Raw genomic sequence first — 26,657 nt, 5'->3', positions numbered from 1 at the left:
TCAATAACAAGCTTCCTGAAGGGATAAAAATACATACAGCACTTTTGTTTCAGGTACATAAACACACGTCTGATCTTATATAACCTGTCGCTTCTGTCAGGCCTGGTTTTGTCTGAAAAGTGTAACATACGTAACAGTAACACAAATCTATTCACTGGTATAATGTCACTGAAAGCAGGGGTTGAAATCAGGCGGTCTGTCGCCCAGTATGTGCTGACACTATGCTTATACACATGTGGCATAAGCATTATTGTGGCAAAGAACAGATACATCTCTGCCACAGTTGTGTCCTTCCACTGGTGTAGGCGTGATCTTGGTGAAAGCATAGTGTTCGCCATGGTGTACTCATAGTATGTATTGCTTTCCCTGACAATAATGTCCATCAGGGGTTCATCGAAGAACAACTGAAAGCATTCCAGTTCAGTGGGATTGTTCCCAAGTGTACATGATGGCCGTATTCCACTTTGTCCTTCATCAAAGTCATGGGGATTGGGAACAAACTCGTCATCTTGATGCCAATCCCAGATGCGGTCAGCTGGTGCGTTCTGGATATTGTAATGTCGTTGTGGTTGTGCAGGTTGTGGTTGTGAGAGTGTGGGGTCGGCCGAAGCAGGTTGTAGTTGTGCAGAGTCAGCAGCGCGGGCACTAGCGTGGCCCGCTGCTGGTGTCACATGACTCATGGCACCGTCACTATCACCACCACCGCCTGCTGCCTCACTCACATCATTTATACCCATCGTAACAATATCGTCATCTTCACTATCAGGACGTGGTGTAGGGCCACGGGATGTGCTACGAGATGTACTCCTTCCTCTTGGAAGAGCATATGGCACACTACCAGACCGCATGCGACGTCGTACATACTGCCGTTTCACTGGGGAATATTCACCCTCACTGTCACAACTAGAAGTGCTTTCAATAACCTTGAAATCACTATCACTATCACTTGCACTGCTCACATCTGAGTCTTGTACACGGGCAAATAGTTTCCTCTTTCGTCCTGGTACAGGTGAATATGAACGAGCCGGCCTAGCACCAGAGGTGGATGGTTGTGGGTCATCTGGGTTTTCATCACTAATTATGTTATCCTGGGTAATTTTCTCGGTCACACCCGCTTCAAAACCATGGAATTCACTTTCACTGACACTATCATCACTGTTTGAGCTATCACTTGGGAACAAAAGACCTCCAATCCGCCGAGGAGTGAGGAACTTCTTACCGCGAGGCATGGTGAAAATGGACTACCAAGATGGCGTTCCCACAATGCACCGCTGAGTCCCAGATTTTTTTCACAGGGTGCACACCGACCACTGAGACCCATTCTCTCTCGTGTAGGCCTACCAGCCCTCTCCCGCTCGATTTGAAGCCGCTAGAATTTATGCGTATAGATACGTCAAACACGGTATCTCCCATGACGTACATATACGACCGCGACAGTCAAAGGGTTAAATGTCTTAATCCATTAATGTCTTAATCCATTAATGTCTTAATCATTAATCCATCTATTATATCTTCAAAATTATGTAAGAAACATGCTACATAGCATATAAACATGCAATGTTTATTACGTGCGATGTATATTTAATAATCACTCTTTGGTACATTAAATGTCTTATTTTACGTTAATATAGACATTTTCATTAATCCATCTATGATATTTTCTTCAAAATTTTATAAGAAACCCATTACATATCATGTAGCATATAAACATGCAATGTTTATATGTGATAGAGTGGAGAGTGGGGGAGTAAACATTACGTTTTCTCTGATGTAGCATTAGAGAAAACTGTGAATCTGGCGACTGGTGCAGTAACCGCCCTTCATATACATTTGTTTACAATTCTTGGCATGAATTATTCATTACTTCTCCCTTTGTTTATGATGGCATCTGAAAGTAGTTGTTAGAAACGATTAAACTCAGTGAACATGGTAATAATATGGCTGTGTAGTGTAATAATATGGCTATGTATTGTAATATAGCTGTGTAGTGTAGCCCAGGGGGGGGGCTACATACGTGTACTGTACCTACATCTACTGCTACCTACACTGACTTCCTACAAATAAATACTACTCACCTCTTGCCCTACATTAAGACTACAAATATTTTAAGGTTAGTAATGAATGTACTGCAGCAGTAAATGACAGATTAACCCTTTCAGGGTCCGTCCCGTAGATCTACGGCTTTATGTTCAGGGTCCAGACCGTAGATCTATGCCATGAGCTCAACTCACTCTGATAAACTGTGAGTGGTAAATTTGGGCCTAGATATGAGAGAATACATCTATGTGGTATGTGTGCACCACATAAAACAAATCCTGCAGCACACTGTGTATAATGAGAGAAAAAACTGAGACCGTGATTTTCGATTAAAACAGCAACTTTGCAGTGTTTTTTCGTATGATTTTTATAGTTGTATTTGTGATTTCTTGGTCTCATTTGATAGAATGGAAGACATATTACAGAAATAGAGATGATTTTGACTGGTTTTAGCACTGGAAACGGCTTGAAACTGAGCTCAAAGTAGCAGAAATATTAAATTTTTGCCGAAGTTCAAGAGCAAACAAACTACCTCACACGTCTAATACACGCCAGCTGGTGGGTCTAATATACATTCACAAATGTGGTGATGATATTTATACAATTATTACAATATTGCATAACAGTAAATCTTCTATTTTTTGGTGTGAATAAAAATTCATTACGTGAATAAAAAATCAAAATGGAATTTATTTGTAAAGCCTCAAAACATAACTAATGAACAGAGGAAATGTTAGTTTAGTGCCAGGAATACCTACATTGTTTATTCTGGACCCTATTTTGAAATTGGAATATTTTGAACTTTGTGTTAAATTGGCCAAATTACCAATTTCCGATCAATTTATTTTGTAGTTGAAACAGTTGACTTGGCGATTTCTTGTGCTCAATCGATAGAATAGAAGTAACACTAGTGAAATAGCTAAGAATTTGGTCAACTGGAATAATGTAATTGGCCTAAAATGGGAGTCAAAGTCGGCAAAATCGCCAATTCGTAAATATCGCTGACACATCAAAATTCGCGAGAGCATAATTTCGTCAATTTTCCATCAAATTTTGTACTTTTTGTTTTATTACCTTCACAAAAAGATTCTCTACCATTTCATAAGAAAAAATAACATTTTTTTTTTGGAAAATTCTTGGACACTGGGGCACCACTTCAGATTTTGGCCTTGGACCCTGAAAGGGTTAAAGAGGTGTGTGCAGTGTAAACTAGGGTGCAAGCTTTTGTAGAGAAACACCACCCTGACCAAGCTGAAACAAGCCATATCTGCAACATGTTCAGTGACAAAACCCTGTTACACTTCAGGAAAATCTTAAGAGAGATGCCAGAAACAGACCTCTATGGACAGATTTGTTGTGAGGCAGGGGTCCAGTGACTCAAGCTGGTCCTAGTAGCATTAAAAGACAAAGAAGGGAAGTAACCCCAGAGAAGGCTTTGCTACCTAAAGTCTTTATGGAGGGGGATTCCCCTTCCAAACACTAACTCCTCCCTCTTTCCTCTTCCCTATCTTCCAGAAGCCAGCATTAGCCTTCAATAAAGGTATGTAAAACTTACATAATTGTTAAAAAAATTATTTTTTTGTGAATATTTTTGTCTGGAATGGATTAATTGTATTTCCATTAATTCTTTTGGGAAATATTAATTCAGTTTTCGGCCATTTCAGTAATTGGCTGACCTTCTTGAATGGATTATGGCCGATAACCGAGGGTCCACTGTATTAAACTTCTTACATCTACACAGTAAACCCTTGACTTTAACGGACTTCAGAAATACAGTGGACCCTCGCCTAACGATATTAATCCGTTCCTGAGAGCTCAACATTAGGCAAAACTATCGTTAGCCGAATTAATTTTCCCCATAAGAAATAATGGAAATCAAATTAATCCGTTCCTGATACCATAAAGTTGGAAAAAAATTTTACCACATGAAATATTAATTTTAACCTTCTGACTGTCACGGCCGTATATACGTATATGTTTACGAGGTACCGTGTTTGACGTATATATACTCAAATTCTAGCGGCTTCAAATCAGGCAGGAGAAAGCTGGTAGGCCCACATGTGAGAGAATGGGTCTGTGTGGTTAGTGTGCACCATATAAAAAAAATCCTGGAGCACGCAGTGCATAATGAGAAAAAAAAAACTCCGACCACTTTTTTTAATTAAAATGCCGACTTTGTGGTCTATTTTCGTATAGTATTTATGGTTGTATTCTCATTTTCTTGGTCTCATTTGATAGAATAGAAAACATATTATAGAAATAGAGGTGATTTTGATTAATTTTACTATAAAAAAAACCTGGAAATGGAGCACAAAGTACGGGAAATGTTTGATTTTTGCCGATGTTCAAAAGTAAACAAATGATGTCATTGTCCAATAAATGTCCAAATAGCCATTCTAATATGCAGTCATGAATGGGTTGATGTAATTTTTACAATTATTACAGTATTGCAGTAGTCTGCATAACAGTAAATCTTCTATTTTTTGTTTGAATAAAATTTCAAAATAGAAAGCAAGAGTAATATCAGAGGGGCCTGGATACATGACTGATGAACAAAGAAAATGTTATTTTAGAGCCAGGAATGTCTGCATTGTTCATTCTGGTCCTTATTTTGAAATTGTCATATTTTTTAATTTTCGTGAAATTGGCCAAATTGCAAATTTCTGACCACGTTATTGGGTAGTTGAAATTGGTAAATGGGCAGTTTCTTGTACTCAATCGATGGAAAAAATGGAGTTCTGAAGAAATAGCTATGAGTTTGGTTGACTGGAATAATGGAATTAGCCAAAAATAGGGCTCAAAGTGGGGGAAATTGCCGATTTGTAAATATCGCCAAGGTCGCTAACTTCGCGAGAACGTAATTCCTTCAGTTTTCCATCAAATTTCGTTTTTTTGGTGTCTTGACAATCGGGAAAAGATTCTCTATCATTTCATAAGAAAATTTTTTTTTTTTTTTTAAATTTTGTGACACCAGGAGACACCTCAGGATTGGGGGTTGCGACAGTCAAAGGGTTAATACACAAACTGAAGAAGACATGTACAATTACATGACACTTACCTTTATTGAAGATCTGGTGATGATTGATGGGATGGGAGGAGGGGAGTGTGGATGGTGTTAATGTTTAGAAGGGGAATCCCCTTCCATTAGGACTTGAGATGTCAAGTCCTTTTCTGGGGTTACTCCCCTTCTTCTTTTAATGCCACTAGGACCAGCTTGAGAGTCACTGGACCTCTGTCGCACAACATATCTGTCCACAGAGGCCTGTACCTCCCGTTCCTTTATGACATTCCTAAAGTGTTTCACAACATTGTCAGTGTAATAGTCACCAGCACGGCTTGCAATAGCTGTGCGAGGGTGATTTTCATCAAAAAAGGTTTGCACTTTAACCCTTTGACTGTCGCGGCCGTATATATACGTCTTATGAGGTACCGTGTTTGACGTACAGTGGAACCTCAAATATCGAACTTTCTTCGGTCCAGAAGGCTGTTCGAGTGCCACTACCGAACGAATTTATTCCCATCAGGAATAATGTAAATTAGATTAGACCATTTAAGTCCCTCAAAAATACACGTATAAAGGCACTTACAAAAATACACTTACATAATTGGTTGAGTTGGGAGCAGTTCGATTTTTGAGGTTCCACTGTATATATACTCATAAATTCTAGCGGCTTCAAATCAAGAAGGAGAAAGCTGGTAGGCCCACATGTGAGAGAATGGGTCTGTGTGGTCAGTGTGCACCACATAAAAAAAATCCTGGAGCACGCAGTGCATAATGAGAAAAAAAAAACTCCGACCGTTTTTTTTAATTAAAATGCCGACTTTGTGGCCTATTTTCGTATAGTATTTATGGTTGTATTCTCGTTTTCTTGGTCTCATTTGATAGAATGGAAAACATATTATAGAAAAAGAGATGATTTTGATTGATCTTACTATAAAAAAAACTTGGAAATGGAGCTCAAAGTAGGGGAAATGTTTGATTTTTGCCGATGTTCAAAAGTAAACTAATGACATCATTGTCCAATAAATGTCCAACTAGCCATTCTAATATGCACTCATGAATGGGTTGATGTTATTTATACAATTATTACAGTATTGGAGTAGTCTGCATAATAGTAAATTTTCTATTTTTTGTTTGAATAAAAATTCAAAATAGAAAGCAAGAGTAATATCAGAGGAGCCTGGAGACATGACTGATGAACAAAGAAAATGTTATTTCAGAGCCAGGAATGTCTGCATTGTTCATTCTGGACCTTATTTTGAAATTGTCATATTTTTAAATTTTCGTGAAATTGGCCAAATTGCAAATTTCTGACCACGTTATTGGGTAGTTAAAATTGGTAAATGGGCAGTTTCTTGAACTCAATTGATAGAAAAAATGGAGTTCTAGAGAAATAGCTATGAGTTTGGTCGACTGAAACAAACGAATTAGCCGAAAATAGGGCTCAAAGTGGGCGAAATCGCCGATTTGTAAATATCGCCAAGGTCGCTAACTTCGCGAGAGCGTAATTCCGTCAGTTTTCCATCAAATTTCGTTTTTTTGGTGTCATTACAATCGGGAAAAGATTCTCTATCATTTCATGAGAAAAAATAATTTTTTTTTGTTTTTGGAATTTTGCGACACCAGGAGACACCTCAGGATTGGGAGTTGCGACAGTCAAGGGGTTAAGCCACATTGCACACATTTCCTTAATCTTTGAAGTAGGCAACTTCCTCAATTTCTCTATCCCCTCCTCAGGAGCAGTTTCCTCAGGTCTGGCCTCTTGCTATTGAAGATGATCTTGCAGCTCATCAGTGGTTAGTTCATCATTGTCCTCCTCTACCAACTCTTCCACATCTTCCCCACTAACCTCCAACCCCAAGGACTTCCCCAATGCCACAACTGATTCCACAACTGGCAGAGGCTTCTCAGGGTTAGCCTCAAATCCTTCAAAATCCCTTTTGTCTACACATTCTGGCCACAGTTTCTTCCAAGCAGAGTTCAAGGTCCTCTTAGTCACTTCCTCCCAAGCCTTACCTATAATGTTTACACAATTGAGGATGCTAAAGTGATCTCTCCAAAACTCTCTTAGAGTCAATCGAGTTTCTGTGGTCACTACAAAGCACCTTTCAAACATAGCTTTTGTGTAGAGTTTTTGGAAGTTTGCAATGACCTGCTGGTCCATGGGCTGCAGGAGAGGAGTGGTATTAGGAGGCAAAAACTTGACCTTAATGAAGCTCATGTCCCCAGAAAGTCGCTCTGCCACGTCTGAAGGATGACCAGGAACATTGTCTAATACCAGAGGCACTTAAGGTCCAATTTATTTTCCAGGAGGTAATTTTTCACAGTGGGGGCAAATGCATGGTGTAACCAGTCATAGAAAAGGTCTCTAGTGACTCATGCCTTACTGTTTGCCCTCCACATCACACACAAATTAGCCTTGAGGACACTGTTTTTCCTGAACACTCTGGGAGTTTCAGAGTGATACACCAATAAAGACTTCACTTTGCAATCACCACTAGCATTAGCACACATCAACAGAGTGAGCATGTCTTTCATAGGCTTATGTCCTGGGAGTGCCTTTTCCTCCTGAGTAATGTAGGTCCTGCTTGGCATTTTCTTCCAAAACAGGCCTGTTTCGTCACAATTAAACACTTGTTCAGGTTTCAATTCTTCATCGTCTATGTACTCCTTGAATTCCTTCACATATTTTTCAGCTGCCTTTTGGTCCGAACTGGCAGCCTCACCATGCCTTACCACACTATGTATGCCACTACGATTCTTAAATCTCTCAAACCAACCTTTGCTGGCCTTAAATTCACTCACATCACCACTAGTTGCTGGCATTTTTCTAATTAAATCGTCATGCAACTTCCTAGCCTTTTCACATATGATCACTTGAGAGATGCTATCTCCTGCTATCTGTTTTTCATTTATCCACACCAATAACAGTCTCTCCACATCTTCCATCACTTGCGATCTCTGTTTCGAAAACGAAGTTGCACCTTTGGCAAGAACAGCTTCCTTGATTGCCATTTTCTTGGCCACAATAGTAGCGATGGTTGATTGGGGTTTTGCACACAACCTGGCCAGCTCGGAGACACGCACTCCACTTTCATACTTAAAAATGATCTCTTTCTTCATATCCATAGTAATTCTCACTTTTTTTGCTGTAGGGTTGGCACTATAAGCTTTCTTGGGGCCCAAGGTGACTTATTTTGCAGGTGCAATCACTAAAAACGCTGTGGTAATATGAAATGTTCCGATTGTATGTTTGGATGCGACCGCAGTGGCTGGCTTGTAAACACTGGCACCCACGGGACAAGTGAGGCACGCTCAGGCCGCAAGTGGACGTGTCTCAAATGTAACGAATCGCATTGGGCGAGTTTTTTAGCGCTAGCCGAGGCAAAATTTTTGTGTTAAAATGTATCACTAGCCGGATTTAATGTTATGCAATGCGTTCGTTAGGCGAGGGTCCACTGTACTGGGCAAAATCCATTGGGTCAAATGATTTTGACACAAGAGACAAAGCCTGGTTGACCAGGCAAGCACCACACTAGTGTGACTCGAAACTCATCAAAGGTATATTACACAGCATGAATGATAAAGTGTTTTGTCCAAAATCCTACCTGTCATGGGTGGTGATACTGTTTCTGAAAATAATTATTATTAATGTATTATTAATTAATGATTAATAATAATAATAATTAAAAATATGTGGTGACAATTTCACTTACTATGTTGCCACAAAAGATAAGTTTTATATAGGTTAATTACAAATAGTTTTACAGAAAGTTTTATAAATGTATACAGTGGTTGGAATATGCATACAATTTTTAAAGACATACAGTATTTTGGTGGTAAATTATATTTAACCTAAGATAACCCAGCAAATTCAAACAGCTTATCAAACTTACCTTATTAGTAACTACGTCAGTTACCTCTCTTTAATAACTGTGAATATAATAACTCTCTGGCACATTAAGAAAATAAAAAGCCATAATAATGCATAAATGTGCCACCAAGCTATAAGGCGTATGACTAATGAAAGCAGAAACTCCATGCAAATGGTCCTAAATAATGCAGCCACCTACCTGGGAATTCTAAAAATTGTACTGTTTAGGCCATATTAAATGCAGCTTAGTGATAAGAGCATTCAGCTCACAACTGATAGGACCCAAGCTCAGTCCAAGCAGTGAGACATGGCTAAGTCACCTAGCACCTACTGCCCTTGTTTGCCTAAAAGTTTATTAAGGTACACATTAGTTACAGTTATGTGTAAATTGCCTTGGATAACTCCAAAAAGTCAGCCCAAAAGATTTATTTCCAATGGGGTTCCTGTAATATCTTATTATTTAAAGCTTAACTATAAGACAGATAAAGCAGAAATCAATCATGACAATAACCTTAAAAATTAAAACAATTAAGTAACTCAACTGAGTGACAATCCTTAAGAGTAAGATGAAGTACAATAGGAATAAAGTGAATCAAGTTATGCACAAGAACGTGAAATAGAGAAAAATGACTTACAACGATATGTATACGAATGTAAATACTGTATATACCTAGGAGCCAGTTGTTGTGGCCTACTTACTAATCCTAGAAGACCTAAACATCTCAAGAGAAATAAGCCACACAGCTCAGTTAGCAATGCACTCTCCTTGCACACTAAGTGTCTGTGCTTCAATCCCCGGCATGGATATTAACACTGAGCATGTTTCCTTACACCCAGTTGCCTAACACTTACCTAGCAGTAAGTGTTAGGCAACTGGGTGTTAGTCAACTGTTGTAGGTTGCATCCTGGGAGAAAGGTTGAAGGACCAGAAAGGAAATAAGACAGACAGTCCTCAATGATGCACTGACTTTCTTGGGTTATCCTGGGTGGCTAACCCTCCAGGTTAAAAATCCGAACAATTCTTATCACAAGACAAAGATGTGTTCCCCACAGCCACAGAGGAGGAGTACCACAATCACCATCCAGGAGGGGTATCCCATAGCCCTCTTAGAAGACCTGCCCCATAATCACCCAAAATGGGTACCCCATAGCCACTCAGGAGGGCACCCTACAGCCACTCTGAAGCGTATCCTATAGCCAATCAGGAAGGGTATCCTATAGCCACTCAGGAAGGGTATACCATAACCAACCTGGGCATCCTATAGCCACCCAGGAGGGTATCCTATAGCCACCCAAGGGTATCTTATAGCCACCCAGGAGGGTATCTTATAGCCACCCAGGAGGGTATCTTATAGCCACCCAGGAGGGTATCTTATAGCCACCCAGGAGGGTATCTTATAGCCACCCAGGAGGGTATCTTATAGCCACCCAGGAGGGTATCTTATAGCCACCCAGGAGGGTATCTTATAGCCACCCAGGAGGGTATCTTATAGCCACCCAGGAGGGTATCTTATAGCCACCCAGGAGGGTATCTTATAGCCACCCAGGAGGGTATCTTATAGCCACCCAGGAGGGTATCTTATAGCCACCCAGGAGGGTATCTTATAGCCACCCAGGAGGGTATCTTATAGCCACCCAGGAGGGTATCTTATAGCCACCCAGGAGGGTATCTTATAGCCACCCAGGAGGGTATCTTATAGCCACCCAGGAGGGTATCTTATAGCCACCCAGGAGGGTATCTTATAGCCACCCAGGAGGGTATCTTATAGCCACCCAGGAGGGTATCTTATAGCCACCCAGGAGGGTATCTTATAGCCACCCAGGAGGGTATCTTATAGCCACCCAGGAGGGTATCTTATAGCCACCCAGGAGGGTATCTTACAGCCACCCTGGAGAGTATCTTATAGCCACCCAGAAGGATATTCTATAGCTTACTGCTCAAAAATCGAAGAGTACAAGAATAACCCTAGAAAGCTCTGGCAACAACTGAAACAGTTGGGGTATAGCCATAAACCCGTAGATAGATCTAACATAGTACTAAATATTGATAACAAGGTATGCCACAAAATAACTAAAGTGGTAAATTGTTTGAATTCCTACTACACATCTGTCGCATCAACACTAGCAAGTAAACTATCGGCTGCATCAAATACCTTTAACACAGACTCTGATAAGTTTAAAACATACTATACCAATAAAGGGGTAACCCTCAACAGTTGTCAACTAGTAAGTGTATAACAATAAAAAATTTATTTTAGCATGATATGTGTTTGAACAAAGGAGTGTAACAATTTTGTGAACATTCCTAAAGCCCCTTTATATGCAGAGCATTTCGGACAAGTTTAAGACTAACTTAACAGTGCCATAATTTTACATATAGGCATTAGGTAAGTTACAGTGAATAGAAGAAAACTGATATTCAACTAGTTCACGCTATACAGCTTTAGTAAGTTCGGCAGAGAATAATTACAGTTTTGATATAGTTAATAAAAAATACAGTACAGGTGTCCCTCAACATTCGCGAGGGTTAGGGGATCAAGAGCCTCGCGAATGTTGAAAAACCGTGAATGTTTGGTGCCCCAATATATTGTAGGGAAATATAATACAATACTGCTTAACTTGTTGAACCATGAACAATCATAAAATACATGAAAACGTCGTAAGTTGTACTAAATATATACATGTTATGCTTTTATAACATGTATGTTATTAAATACCACAGACTCCACCACTTCCTCAACCAATGCGAGTCCCTACTACCCTCCCTCCGACCCCCGCAACTGGCAACCAGCCCTCCCACCACTCAGTGTGGTGAGTGTTTTGTTTGTTCATTATTTGCTATTAAACTACAGTATAAATAATGTAAACACATTCATGACTGCATATTGGAATGGCTATTTGAACAGGTATTGGACGGTGACATCATGTGTTTACTCTTGAACACAGCAAAGAATCAAACATTTCTGCTACTGCTAATAACAACAATAGTAATAATAATAATAATAATAATAATAATAATAATAATAATAATAATAATAATAATAATAATAATAATAATAATAATAATAATAATAATAATAATACGATATAATTGAAGAAGGAAATTGTACAAAAATACGAGGGAGTGGTTGACACATCGTCAGTGTGGCTTTGTTTATGCTGGAGTGAACATTAGTCTCCCTGCTCTTCCAAACATTTCACAATAATTCAGCGGTTGAGGCAGTGGTAGAGGCAGTGGTAGAGGCAGTGATAGAGGCAGTGATAGAGGCAGTGATAGAGGCAGTGATAGAGGCAGTGATAGAGGCAGTGGTATTTACTAACATATACGTATGTTATAAATAATAATAGTACATGTTAATATTAATAACATTTATAATAATAATAATAAATGTTATTCATAATGTACTATTATTATTTATAACATATATGTTAGTAAATATCAATGCCTCTATCACTGCCTCTATCGCTGCCTCTATCGCTGCCTCTACCACTGCCTCTACCACTGCCTCTATCACTGCCTCTACCACTGCCTCTACCACTGCCTCTACCACTGCCTCTACCACTGCCTCTACCACTGCCTCTACCACTGCCTCTACCACTGCCTCTACCACTGCCTCTATCACTGCCTCTATCACTGCCTCTATCACTGCCTCTACCACTGCCTCTACCACTGCCTCTATCACTGCCTCTATCACTGCCTCTATCACCTCTACCACTGCCTCAACCACTCCAGTCACACTCAATCTACAAGCACCAAACAATGAATTATTGTGAAATGTTTGGAAGAGCAGGGAGACTAATGTTCACTCCAGCATAAACAAAGCCACACTGACGATGTGTCAACCACTCCCTCGTATTTTTGTACAATTTCCTTCTTCAATTATATCGTATTATTATTATTATTATTATTATTATTATTATTATTATTACTATTGTTATTATTAGCAGTAGCAGAAATGTTTGATTCTTTGCTGTGTTCTTTGCTGTGTTCAAGAGTAAACACATGATGTCACCGTCCAATACCTGTCCAAATAGCCATTCCAATATGCAGTCATGAATGTGTTTACATTATTTATACTGTAGTTTAATAGCAAATAATGAACAAACAAAACACTCACCACACTGAGTGGTGGGAGGGCTGGCTGCCAGTTGCAGGGGTCGGAGGGAGGGTAGTAGGGACTCGCAGGTGGCGGGAAACTTGAATATGATTTGGCGGCTGGGAATTTGGTGGCTGGGAATTTGGCGGTTGGGAATTCGCGAATGTGTGAAGCCCGCGAAAGCTGAAAACGTGAATGTTGAGGGAGACCTGTATTGCAATTTAGCACAATTTAAAACAATGAAGTTGAAAAAATTTTAAGTTTGAAGTTTTGATTAAATAGTTGAGCAATCATCAAGCACAATTTACAATATTAACCCTTTCAGGGTCCGTCCCGTAGATCTACGGCTGGTCGGTGAGTGTCCAAACCGTAGATCTACGCCAAAATTCTAGCGCCGTCAAATTTAGCGCGAAAGCGCTCATAGGCCTACATATGAGAGAATGGGTCTGCGCGGTGGGTGTGCGCCATAAACAAAAAATCTAGGCGCCTGCATAGCATTGTGGGAACGCCGGCTCAGTCACCCTTGTTCACCATGTCTCGTCGCAAGTCAGCTCTCACTCCCCGGAAAATTGGGACTCTCCTCTTCCTGTCTGATAGTTCTGACACTGATGGAAGTGGAAATGAAGACGAATTCTACGGCTTTGATGAGTTAGTGACCGAAAATAATGACCAGGATATCGATAATAGTGCAGAAAACCCCGACGATCCTCGACCTTCTACCTCTGGTGTGGGCACTCGTGACTCACGGTCGGTTGTTCCTAAACGTAAGAGAAAACTAATATTTTCCCGTGGTCTGGCCTCTGACTTCAGTAATGACGATGATTCTGACGTGGATTGTGATTTTATTGCGCTCGACGATCATTCGAGTAGTGATAGTGAGGAAACATATTCACCAGTGAAGCGTCGGTATGTGCGCCGCCGCATGCGCTCGGGTAGTGTACCCTATGCTATGCCCAGGGGACGGAGTACATCCCGTAGTACATCCCGGAGTACATCCCGTGGCCCTACACCCGTTTTAGGTAGTGATAGTGAGGATGATGTGGCTACACTTGGCATGGATGGGCCACAGACATCAGTGGATGGTGTTAGTGGGGCTGGTGGTGGTAGTGGCACCGCCATGCGTGACTCGCTGTGCCACGCGGGAACCCACGCTGCTGACTCGTCAGTTCAAGGACAAAGCGGAGCGTCACCCACCAGCCCGCCACAACCACCCGTACAACCAGCCTATGATGTCCAGTATCCACCAGCAAACCGTATCTGGGATTGGCAGCAAAATCCCAATTTTGTTCCCAGCCCTCACCACTTTGATGACTCGCAAAGTGGAATTCTACCTACCTGTCCCCTTGGAACCACGGCCAATGAACTGGAATTCTTTGAATTATTCTTTGACCAGCCATTGATGGAAACTATTGTCAGGGAAAGTAATAAGTATTTTCAGTACACCATGGCAAATACGATCTTATCACCACAGTCAAGACTACACAGGTGGAAAGAGACGACTGTTGCAGAAATGTATTTGCTTTTTGCAACAATAATGCTTATGCCTCACGTCTATAAGCATAATATAAAAGCATACTGGTCCACAGATCGGCTAATTTGTACCCCATCCTTCAGTGAAATAATACCAGTGAACAGGTTTATCTTACTCTTACGTATGTTGCACTTCTCTGACAAAACCAGGCCTGACAGAAGTGACAGGTTATACAAGATTAGAAATGTTTTCATGTATCTCAAACAAAAGTTCAGGATATACTTTTATCCATTCAAGAATCTTGTAATTGACGAGTCTTTGATTTTGTTCAAAGGTAGACTGTCATTCAAGCAGTATATACCGAGCAAGAGGAACCGCTTTGGTATAAAATTGTTTGTACTCTGTGATTGTGACAGTGGCCTGGTGTTGGATATTGTTGTATACACGGGTAGTAAAACATTGAAAGATACCAAGATGTTATTGGGTATATCAGGTGACGTAGTGAGAAACATGATGGCACCTTATCTTGGTAAGGGCCATACATTATATACCGATAACTGGTACACAAGCCCATTACTCAGTGATTTCATGCGAGTGAACAAGACAGATGTGTGTGGCACAGTGCGTTCTAATCGTAAACATATGCCCAGGCTCAACGCAGGTGTTCGTGGTGATGACGTGCAGGTGTTTACTGCCAATGACATCATGGCATTACGGTGGCATGACAAACGAGATGTCACATTGTTGACAACCATTCACCGTAATGAAATGCAAGACAGTGGCAAAGTTGATCGAGTGACTAATGAACGTATTCGAAAACCAGTGACAGTGATTGATTATACACAAAACATGCGCTTGGTTGACAAGTGTGACATGCAGATTGGTTTTGTTGACTGTGTTCGTAAGAGTTACAAGTGGTACATGAAACTTTTCTTCCATCTCATGGACATTTCAATGCTGAATGCATATAATATGTACCAAATAAAGACTGGTAACAGACCACCGTATGGTGAATTTTGTTTGTCTGTTGTCAGACAACTCATAATGAAGTACCAGGTAACAACACCTGCAATACAACATGGTCCTCGAATTCATCACAATATACCCAAGCGTTTGAGAAGAGAAGGTGATCATTTCATAATACAGCTTCCTTCAACTCAAAAGAAATTTGCTCAGAAGAGATGCATTGTCTGTGCACAAACAAAACGACGGCAACAAAGACGCAAAGACACTCGGTTTATGTGTGAGGAATGTAAGGTGCCTCTGTGCATGGTGCCTTGTTTCAAGGAGTTCCACAAGCTCCAGCAGTTCTAAAACCATGTCCAGTGATTGTAAATATGTAAATATATGATAGAACATTAGTATTATACAATATTTGTGCATGTTTATTGTAATAAACAACAGTGGTAAACAATAATATGATAATAACTTTAGTGCGGTTATTGTGTTCAATACAGTGAGTTTATATATATAAATTATATACAGTATTGGTCTCTCAGGCCCCAAATGTTAGTAGGAATAGAAAAAAATTGGAAAAGAAAAGAAAAAACAACTAAAACAACAAAATAATATAATACGCGTATGTGGAATTCGTCGATGTTGCCGCCACCACATCATTTTCTACAAACTTCTTGGCACTGTATCTCGGTAAGTACTGATCAGATTCTAATTTTTTTTGTTTTATTACCTTCACAAAAATATGCTCTTTAATTCTGTAAGAAAAAATAATTTTTTTTTTTTTCAAAATTTCTTGGACACTGGTGCGTGACTTCAGATTTTGGCCTTGGACCCTGAAAGGGTTAAGTATGTACATGCAGAAAAGGGATTATGAAATTCAAGGGTCCACTATATTACAATTTAGCACAATTTAAAACAATGCAATTGAAACAATCATAAGTTTGAAGTAATGAGTAAATAGTTGAGCAACCATCAAGCATAATATACAATAATGAAATTGAAACAATTATAAGTGTGAGGTAATGAGTAAATAGTTGAGTAAATGATGAAATAGCTGAACAGTCAAATTATTTAGGAGTTTTTTGAATAACTTGAGTAACTGGTAGGTGTTAAGTAAAGTGTTTTTTGGTTAATTTTGGGTAATGAGGTGATTTCTAAGTAGGGCCTTAAATTAATTTGCAGGCAGGGGCCCTTGAGTGTTCTGGCAATGTATTCCAGATCCTTGGGCCCTTTATGCACACAGCATTTTCGCATAGGGAGAGATGGACACAAGGGATATTGAAGAGTGATTTGTGCCTTGTATTATGCCTGTATGTTCTGTTGTAGTTATTAAGGAGGAGTCTGAGAGGAGGGTTAATATGAGTATGATGTTCTGTGTGTATAGTAGGCACAATACTAAGCATGGATGTTTTGTATATTAAGCAAGTTAGGGCTCTTAAAAAGCAGTGGAGTGTGCTGTTTTGTGAGGAGTTGGTAATCAATTGCACTGCAGCTTGTTGGGCTATTCAAGGTTTAAGGTGATTTAATGTGGATGACCCCCATGCACAAATACCATAGGTGAGGTAAGGGTAAATGAGAGAGTGGTAAAGAGCAAGAAGAGCCATTTGGGGTACATAGTACTGTATCCTTGAAACAATCTTTGAAAGGATGCCTTCCTGCAAAAAAGAATTAAGCAGGTTAAACCCAACTAAGAGCAAAGTCCCAGATAAAATCCCATCTAAGTTCCTAAAAGATGGTGCCTCTGAATTGCCAGTCTCCACCGCTCACATAATAAATTTGTCCATCACCACTAATGCCATACCGAAGGGGTTCGAGGAGACCTAAGTTACTCCTATCTTCAAGAAAAATAGTTGGTCTGTTGTCAGCAACTATAGGCCTGTTAGTATACTCAGTGTAATATCCAAAATTCTAGAGAGGGCAGTGTACTGTCTGTGAGGGAAAAGTGGGTTGTAAGTGGGGTTAGGGTTGTTCAGGCAACCAGGAACCATTAGCGAGTTACATCGTGCATCCCCCTCTGGTGGGCTCGGGCGAAACTCTAGTTCCTGGTGTCTGATTTGTTTCAATTTCTACTCCTGGTAGTATTGACCTTACCTGGTGTGGGTTGAAGTTTGGAGAGTCACTTCACCTCCACTTTTTTCCTGATCAGGTAAGGTGGTCTACCAGGAGTATTACTGTTCACTGCTTTCTTTTGTTTGCTGGTTACCAGTAATGATTTTGGCATTTACCACTCTTTTTCATTCTTAAATGTTATATTATCATAACCATTGGTAACCAGTTTATTTTTTCTCATTACCAGCTCTGTTCCTGGCGTGGTCATCCAGGGTAGACGCCAGATAAAGGAGCAAGACACTTGTTAATTGGACTTATTAACATTATTCGACTACTACCGGCCCTTATTTATTCTACTTATGGTGCTCCAACTAAGTAGTAGAGGAGATTCCAAAACATCGGACTGTTACCATCCGCCCAGGATAACCTACATCTTTAACATCAGAGATCTGTCCAGGGTCTTACCTACTCCTGCCCAACTACAGCACCAGAACCAAAGGTCATTTTTATTATATTTAAATTTTAAGTAAAATCCTCAAAAGTCATTATTCTTGTTTTTCCTAGTCGTTTCTTTATTTATTTTTCCATTAGTTTTTTGTTCAGATGGAAGGCGTTCCACTGACACTGTCAAGTAGTCAAGTATCTTAATGACAACAACATTATTCATAGTTACCAATCAGGCTTTAGGAGATCTTACTCAATTGATACCACCCTAATTAATCTGATGGATTACATGAGAATTGAAATGTCAATAGGGAGCCTCATAGGAATGGTAACCTTAGACTTGCAAAAGGCCTTCGATACTGTCAACCACAATATATCATGTAAGAAACTTCAAGCTATCAGCATAAGTTCCGTAGACTGGTTTAAGTCCTATCTTAACAACAGGAAACAAACTATCTAAATCAACAAAACAGAATCAGAACCCCTGTTGATAGAATGTGGAGTTCCCCAAGGTAGTATTCTGGGTCCTTTATTATTCCTGTGTTATGTAAACGACATGCCCATCAATGTTAAGTGCAAACTCCTACTGTATGAGGATGACAGTACTCTGTTAGTGTGAGGTAAACACCCAAAAGATATACATAGCTAATGTCCTTACACTGGAACTAGAGTCCTGCAGCAAATGGTTAGCAGACAACAAACTATCGTTACACCTCGGGGAAAGTGGAAGCCATACTCTTTGGCACGAAACAAACTGAAAAGGGTAAATAATTTTAATGTCTGGTGTAATGGGGACCCCATCACTTCAGTTTCCTCAGTAAAATGTCTGGGAATCCCCTTTGACCCATGCATGTCAGGAGAACTGATAGGAAACAGTGTAGTAAAGAAAGTGAATGCCAGACTGAAGTTCCTCTACAGACAAGCACAGTGTCTACCTACTGAGGCTCACAGGACCCTATGTCTAGCCCTTATACAATGTAATATGGACTATGCTTGCTCTTCATGGTACTCTGCCTTGACAAAAAAACTGAGACTACTAATCACCCAGAACAAAATGATAAGATTCATCTTGGACCTGGGTCCAAGAGAACATATAGGCCAGGATGAATTACAACAATTGGATATGCTGAATGTTGAAGACAGAGTAAAACAGCTGAAGTTAAATCAAGTTTATAAAATTGTTCAGTGTCCAGAATATCTTGTTACTAATTTTGTCAAGGCTGGAAGCCAAAGCAATCACAGTACTAGGGGAAGAGAGCACAACTGTGTAGTACCCAGTCAGTGGCCAGGCTTCAAACACCTTTTATTGTACAGAAATAAAACCAGTCATAGCATGAACCAGTTCAAGAAGAGAGCCGAAAGGTGCCTAATGAATGTAGCAACAGAAAGGGAGAATTTTTTTTTTTAGCTAACACAAGTAATAAATAACTCATTTTACTTTATTCCTAGTATATCTCCTTTACAGTATAATAATAAAATATTATCTCCTTTACAGTATAATAATAAGGTATTAAAAGGACTCCAATGGATATGTCACTTTGTCTGATTTTTTGGGTTATCCTAGGGTCTCTACACATATGCTGCTATGTATGATAACTTATGTAACTGTATATGTGTATACCTGAATAACTAACTTACTTAAACTCAGGAGGGACAAACTTTGATCAAGAGATACTCTGATACTGCAAGTGATACTGACCATTCTGAGTATCTATCCTGAGCAATAGCCAATAATAATCATCCTTAGTTGCAATTTTTTAACGTTTCTAGCTTTAAAATGAGTATCAATATCCACCTAATTATAAATGTTCATTGATATATTTTACATTTATATCATGTCAGCCCAAAATTTTGAGACATGTACTAGCAAAGCACTGTCAAGTTTCACAGCATTTCTACTCAATTTGTGTGTAGTATAAGTACTTGAGAAACTGCTCATGTCAAATTTAGTCCTAATTTCCATGACTGTCCAGCAGAACATTTGATACGGTCAGTAAGTTTATTTAGGCACAGGTACACACAAGTACAATTATCATGCATAGTGTAAATTACCTAGGATAACCCAAGCAAGTCAAGTTGACTTATTTCCACTAGGGTCATGTCAAATATAGTCCTCACTTCCATGATACAGTAAAGTAGAACATATACTACGGTTAGTGACATCCTGCTCATGTCAAATTTAGTGCCCTAACTTCCATGACACTGTCAAGAAGAGTATATATTACGGTCACCCACCTTGACACTCTCTGATGAACCTGAAGGAAGTGAAGAACAAAGTTGAGATACATCAGACCGTGGCGTCCTGCGATATTTGAAAAAAATGAGGTTGTGGTGTAGGTGTTGGAGTAGCAGCTTGTATCAAGTGTAACGTCTCTGCCACACACACACACCTGCCCCGGCCAACCCTCCTCCACCACCCAACACATCCTCCGAATACCTTCACAAATTCCTACGCACCAAACCTCCCTCACCTATAACAATACCATCAATTTGTATAGGCTATGTCAACTTAAGTGTGCTTGGCATTACTATCCTCATGTAAGTTGGTATATTTCATTGGATGTAGAAGGAGTATTTTACTGTGAAGTAGAGTTTGTGTGAAGCATCTTGCCCGAACGTTAAGGAAGTGTGAGCGGAAGTAGAAGCTGTACTCCATCCTGCTGTATTATAACTCTCTAACTGTACAGTCTCAGTCATACTCTAAGTCATTGTCTCATCAAGAAAGAAATTCATATACATCTAATTTCAAATTGCTCTAAATGCTTTATTATTTCTCAGCTTTACATGCAACTAAATCTGCGCATTCACTATCTTATTTTCAGCGTAATATTTTTTTAATTACATTTAATAATGTTTTTGATTTTATCCTGCTTCTTTTTAAATATTATATTATGGTTATATGCAGTGCAATTATCAGTGTTCTGCACGGGATATTCAGCAAAAACTTGAAACCCCCTTAAAAATCCCAATGGAAATAAGTCACTCTGTCTGACTTTTTTGGGTTATCCTAGGTTCTCTACACACATGCTGCTATGTATGATAATTCTATGTAACTGTATTTGTGTATACCTGAATAAACTTACTTACTTACTTAGTTTAATATGTTTATTATGCACCCCATACCCATCCTGTGGGCGGTAGTCAAAAGATTACAGAGGTACATAATTGGTCCAGGGACTGGACTCCAAACTTTTGATAGCTGAGCAAGTTACAGAGGTAATGAACTCACAATTTACAAAGGTAATGAACTCACAATTTACAAAGGTAATGAACTCCAGGTAGGTCTGGTCACAATCATGACAAGTTACAAAGGTATTTACAGATTACAGAGGTACGTAATGGGTCCAGGGACTGGGCCCCCAAAGTTTTGATAGCTGAACTAGGTACAAAGGTTGTTAGGTAAGACACATATGCAACAGTTAGGTATCTTTATTATGAAACGTTTCGCCTACACAGTAGGCTTCTTCAGTCAAGTACAGAAAAGTTGATAGAAGCAGAAGATACTTGAAGACGATGTAATCAGTCCATCACCCTTAAAGTTTTGAGGTGGTCAGTCCCTCAGTCTGGAGAAGAGCATTGTTCCATAGTATGAAACAATATGGAGATGAAGTGACAGGATGGAGCTTATTATAGCGCCAAGAGGTGAGACGTAGGCCACTAGGAGAGGTAAGAACTCAGATGCTGAGAGGTCAGGTCCCTCTCAAATCCAGCCGCTCTCACTAGTGGAAGTTGTCGAAGTTGATTGCAGGTCTGTACCAAGATACCCTTGTGTTGCAGTGTCTGACAGATTGAACATTAAAATGGTATAAAATACCGACAGGTTGTTAGGTAAGACACATATGCAACAGTTAGGTATCTTTATTATGAAACGTTTCGCCTACACAGTAGGCTTCTTCAGTCAAGTACAGAAAAGTTGATAGAAGCAGAAGATACTTGAAGACGATGTAATCAGTCCATCACCCTTAAAGTTTTGAGGTGGTCAGTCCCTCAGTCTGGAGAAGAGCATTGTTCCATAGTATGAAACAATATGGAGATGAAGTGACAGGATGGAGCTTTTTGTAGCGCCAAGAGGTGAGACGTAGGCCACTAGGAGAGGTAAGAACTCAGATGCTGAGAGGTCAGGTCCCTCTCAAATCCAGCCGCTCTCACTAGTGGAAGTTGTCGAAGTTGATTGCAGGTCTGTACCAAGATACCCTTGTGTTGCAGTGTCTGACAGACCTGCAATCAACTTTAAGGGTGATGGACTGATTACATCGTCTTCAAGTATCTTCTGCTTCTATCAACTTTTCTGTACTTGACTGAAGAAGCCTACTGTGTAGGCGAAACGTTTCATAATAAAGATACCTAACTGTTGCATATGTGTCTTACCTAACAACCTGTCGGTATTTTATACCATTTTAATGTTCAATCTGTCAGACACTGCAACATAAGGGTATCTTGGTACAGACCTGCAATCAACTTCGACAACTTCCACTAGTGAGAGCGGTTGGATTTGAGAGGGACCTGACCTCTCAGCATCTGAGTTCTTACCTCTCCTAGTGGCCTACGTCTCACCTCTTGGCGCTATAAAAAGCTCCATCCTGTCACTTCATCTCCATATTGTTTCATACTATGGAACAATGCTCTTCTCCAGACTGAGGGACTGACCACCTCAAAACTTTAAGGGTGATGGACTGATTACATCGTCTTCAAGTATCTTCTGCTTCTATCAACTTTTCTGTACTTGACTGAAGAAGCCTACTGTGTAGGCGAAACGTTTCATAATAAAGATACCTAACTGTTGCATATGTGTCTTACCTAACAACCTGTCGGTATTTTATACCATTTTAATGTAGGTACAAAGGTAATGAGCTCACAAGTTACAAAGGTAGTGAATTCTGTAAGAATGGTTACTTACGTTTATACATGGCTACAATCATGAACAAATTATAGAGTAATGAGCAATTCACACTTCCACACCCGGTCACAACTGTAATGAGTTATTGGTGCAAATATTGATTGTTGAGTCACACAAACACACACACACACACACACACACACACTTTAGTTTAATATCTTTATTATGCACCCTATACCCATCCTGTAGGCGGTAGTCAAAAGATTACAAAGGTACATAATGGGTCCAGTGACTGGACCCCAAAGTTATGATAGCTGAACTAGTTACAAAGGTAATGAACTCCAGGTAGATCTGGTCACAATCATGGCAAGTTACAGAGGTAATGAATCAGCCTCACTCCTATGCATGGTTACAGTCATGAACAAATTACAAAGTAATGAACCACTGATATGTCCACACCTGGTCACAATTGTAATGAGTTATAAATACAAATATTAAGTGGATCATACACCCACACTAGCGCGCGCGCACACACACATACACACACCAGGGCGCACGCATGGACATGTGCACACAACAGGCCTAGTGTCTAATCGACATGTGCCTAGGACAAAATGGTAACTAACGAGCGTACAAATATATGCATACACACAAGGACGCACACCCACACACACACACACACACCCACACCCACACACACACACCCACACCCACACACCAACACCCACACACACACCCACACATCCACCCCAGTGCAACCAAACACTCTAAATCAAAACACCCATGCCACATCCAATTACAAACTCCACCCCCACAGCAACAACCCATAGTTCCTTACCAGGTCTCCCACTTCCCCAACCCCAATATACCTCCCAGACCACAGTCTTAGAAAAGAAGTTGAAGGTGTGGTATACAAATGCAGATGGAATAACAAACAAGTATGAGGAGTGGCACGAAAGAATCAAAGAGACATCCCCAGACATAATAGCACTCACAGAAACAAAACTCACCAGAATAATAACAGATTCAATCTGAGAGGCCTGGTCTCAGACCGGGCCGCGGGGGCGTTGACCCCCGGAACTCTCTCCAGGTAAACTCCAGGTTTCCATCCGGATATCAAATGCTCAGGAAAGACAGAGGGAGGAGAGGGGGAGGAGGAGTTGCACTGCTCATTAAAAACCAGTGGGGTTTTGAGAAAATGGAAGGAATGGATGGCACGGGCGAAAGGGACTACTTAGTAGGAACAATCCAGTCTGAGGGACATAAGGTGATAATTGCAGTAATGTACAACCCACCACAGAACTGCAGGAGGCCAAGAGAAGAATACGATGAGAGCAACAGAGCAATGATCGACACACTAGCCGAGGTGGCCAGGAGAGCACACATGGGGGGAGCAAAGTTACTAGTTATGGGTGATTTCAATCACAAGGAGATTGACTGGGAAAACCTGGAGCCCCATGGGGGTCCCGAAACATGGAGAGCCAAGATGATGGATGTGGTACTGGAAAACCTCATGCATCAACATGTTAGAGACACTACCAGAGAGAGAGGAGAGGATGAACCAGCAAGGTTGGACCTTGTATTCACCATGAGTAGTTCGAACATCGAGGGTATCATGTATGAAAGGCCCCTGGGAGCTAGTGATCATGTGGTTCTGTGCTTCGACTACATAGTTGAGCTCCAAGTGGAGAGAGTAGCAGGAATAGGCTGGGAAAAACCAAACTACAAAAGGGGGAACTACTCAGGCATGAGGAACTTCCTTCAAGACATTCAGTGGGAGAGGGAACTGACAGGAAAACCAGTACAAGAAATGATGGACTATGTAGCAACAAAATGCAAGGAGGCAGAGGAGAGGTTTGTTCCCAAGGGAAACAGAAATAATGGGAAGAACATAACGAGTCCTTGGTTCACCCAAAGGTGTAGGGAGGCAAAAACTAGGTGTACTAGAGAATGGAAAAGGTACAGAAGACAGAGAACTCAGGAAAATAAAGAAATCAGCCGAAGAGCCAGAAATGAATATGCACAGATAAGAAGGGAGGCTCAGAGACAATATGAAAATGACATAGCATCAAAAGTAAAGACTGACCCGAAGCTGTTGTACAGCCACATCAGGAGGAAAACAACAGTCAAGGACCAGGTAATCAGACTGAGGAAGGGTGATGGGGAATTCACAAGAAACGACCGAGAGGTTTGTCAGGAGCTCAACACAAGATTTAAAGAGGTATTTACAGTGGAAACCAGTAGGACTCCAAGAAATCAGAACAGGGGGGCACACCAGCAAGTGCTGGATGAGGTACATATAACCAAGGAGGAGGTGAAGAAGCTGCTATGCGAACTTGACACCTCAAAGGCGGTGGGACCAGACAACATCTCTCCATGGGTCCTTAAAGAGGGAGCAGAGATATTGTGTGAGCCATTAACAAAGATCTTCAACACATCATTTGAAACTGGGCAACTCCCTGAGGTATGGAAAATGGCAAATGTAGTCCCAATTTTTAAAAAGGGAGACAGACATGAGGCACTAAACTACAGACCTGTATCACTAACGTGTATAGTATGCAAGGTCATGGAGAAGATCATCAGGAGGAGAGTGGTGGGGCACCTGGAAAGAAACAAGTGTATAATTGACAACCAGCACGGTTTCAGGGAAGGAAAATCCTGTGTCACAAACCTACTAGAGTTTTATGACAAGGTGACGGAAGTAAGACAAGAGAGAGAGGGGTGGATCGACTGCATGTTTTTGGACTGCAAGAAGGCCTTCGACACAGTTCCTCACAAGAGGTTACTGCAAAAGCTAGAGGACCGGGCACACATAACAGGAAAGGCACTGCAATGGATCAGAGAATATCTGACAGGGAGGCAACAACGAGTCATGGTACGCGACGAGGTGTCAGAGTGGGCGCCTGTGACAAGCGGGGTTCCACAGGGGTCAGTCCTAGGACCTGTGCTGTTCTTGGTATATGTGAACGACATAACGGAAGGGATAGACTCAGAAGTGTCTTTGTTTGCAGATGATGTGAAGTTAATGAGAAGAATCAAATCGGACGAGGATCAGGCAGGACTACAAAGAGACCTGGACAGGCTACAAGCCTGGTCCAGCAACTGGCTCCTTGAATTTAACCCTGCCAAATGCAAAGTCATGAAGATTGGGGAAGGGCAAAGAAGACCGCAGACACAATATAGTTTAGATGGCCAAAGACTGCAAACCTCACTCAAGGAAAAAGATCTGGGGGTGAGTATAACACCGAGCATATCTCCTGAGGCGCACATCAATCAGATTGCTGCAGCATACGGGCGCCTGGCAAACCTACGGATAGCGTTCCGATACCTCAGTAAGGATTCGTTTAAGACTCTGTATACCATCTACGTCAGGCCCATACTGGAGTATGCAGCACCAGTTTGGAATCCACACCTAGTCAAGCACGTCAAGAAATTAGAGAAAGTGCAAAGGTTTGCAACAAGACTAGTCCCAGAGCTACGGGGATTGTCCTATGAAGAAAGGTTGAGGGAAATCGGCCTGACGACACTGGAGGACAGGAGGGTCAGGGGAGACATGATAACGACATATAAAATACTGCGCGGAATGGACGAGGTGGACAAAGACGGGATGTTCCAGAGATGGGACACAGACACAAGAGGTCACAATTGGAAGTTGAAGACTCAGATGAATCAAAGGGATGTTAGGAAGTATTTCTTCAGTCATAGAGTAGTCAGGCCTTGGAATAGCCTAGAAAGTGATGTAGTGGAGGCAGGAACCATACATAGTTTTAAGGCGAGGTATGATAGAGCTCATGGGGCAGGGAGAGAGAGGACCTAGTAGCAATCAGCGAAGAGGCGGGGCCAGGAGCTGTGACTCGACCCCTGCAACCACAAATAGGTGAGTACAAATA

At 40.8% G+C, this 26,657-nt stretch overlaps 1 protein-coding gene across 2 annotated transcripts in view; it reads right to left on the bottom strand.

Annotated features, from left to right (window-relative positions):
* The window catches only part of LOC128692187 (uncharacterized), a 63,138-nt gene extending 42,443 nt beyond the window's left edge, over positions 1–20,695 (bottom strand). Inside the window, exon 1 of one of the 2 annotated variants that reach the window (XM_053781261.2) lies at positions 20,166–20,695. The gene's annotated coding sequence lies outside the window, so the exon portion shown is untranslated. The remainder of the gene's footprint in view (positions 1–20,165) is intronic. The other variant, XM_070096366.1, reaches the window with a different exon arrangement.
* Between the last annotated feature and the right edge of the window lie 5,962 nt (positions 20,696–26,657).

Source organism: Cherax quadricarinatus, chromosome 53, assembly GCF_038502225.1.
Source record: "Cherax quadricarinatus isolate ZL_2023a chromosome 53, ASM3850222v1, whole genome shotgun sequence".
In the NCBI taxonomy this organism is placed as follows: domain Eukaryota; kingdom Metazoa; phylum Arthropoda; class Malacostraca; order Decapoda; family Parastacidae; genus Cherax; species Cherax quadricarinatus.
The sequence above is the reverse complement of the archived record's forward strand: the minus strand, read 5'-3'. Positions and strand labels throughout refer to the sequence as shown.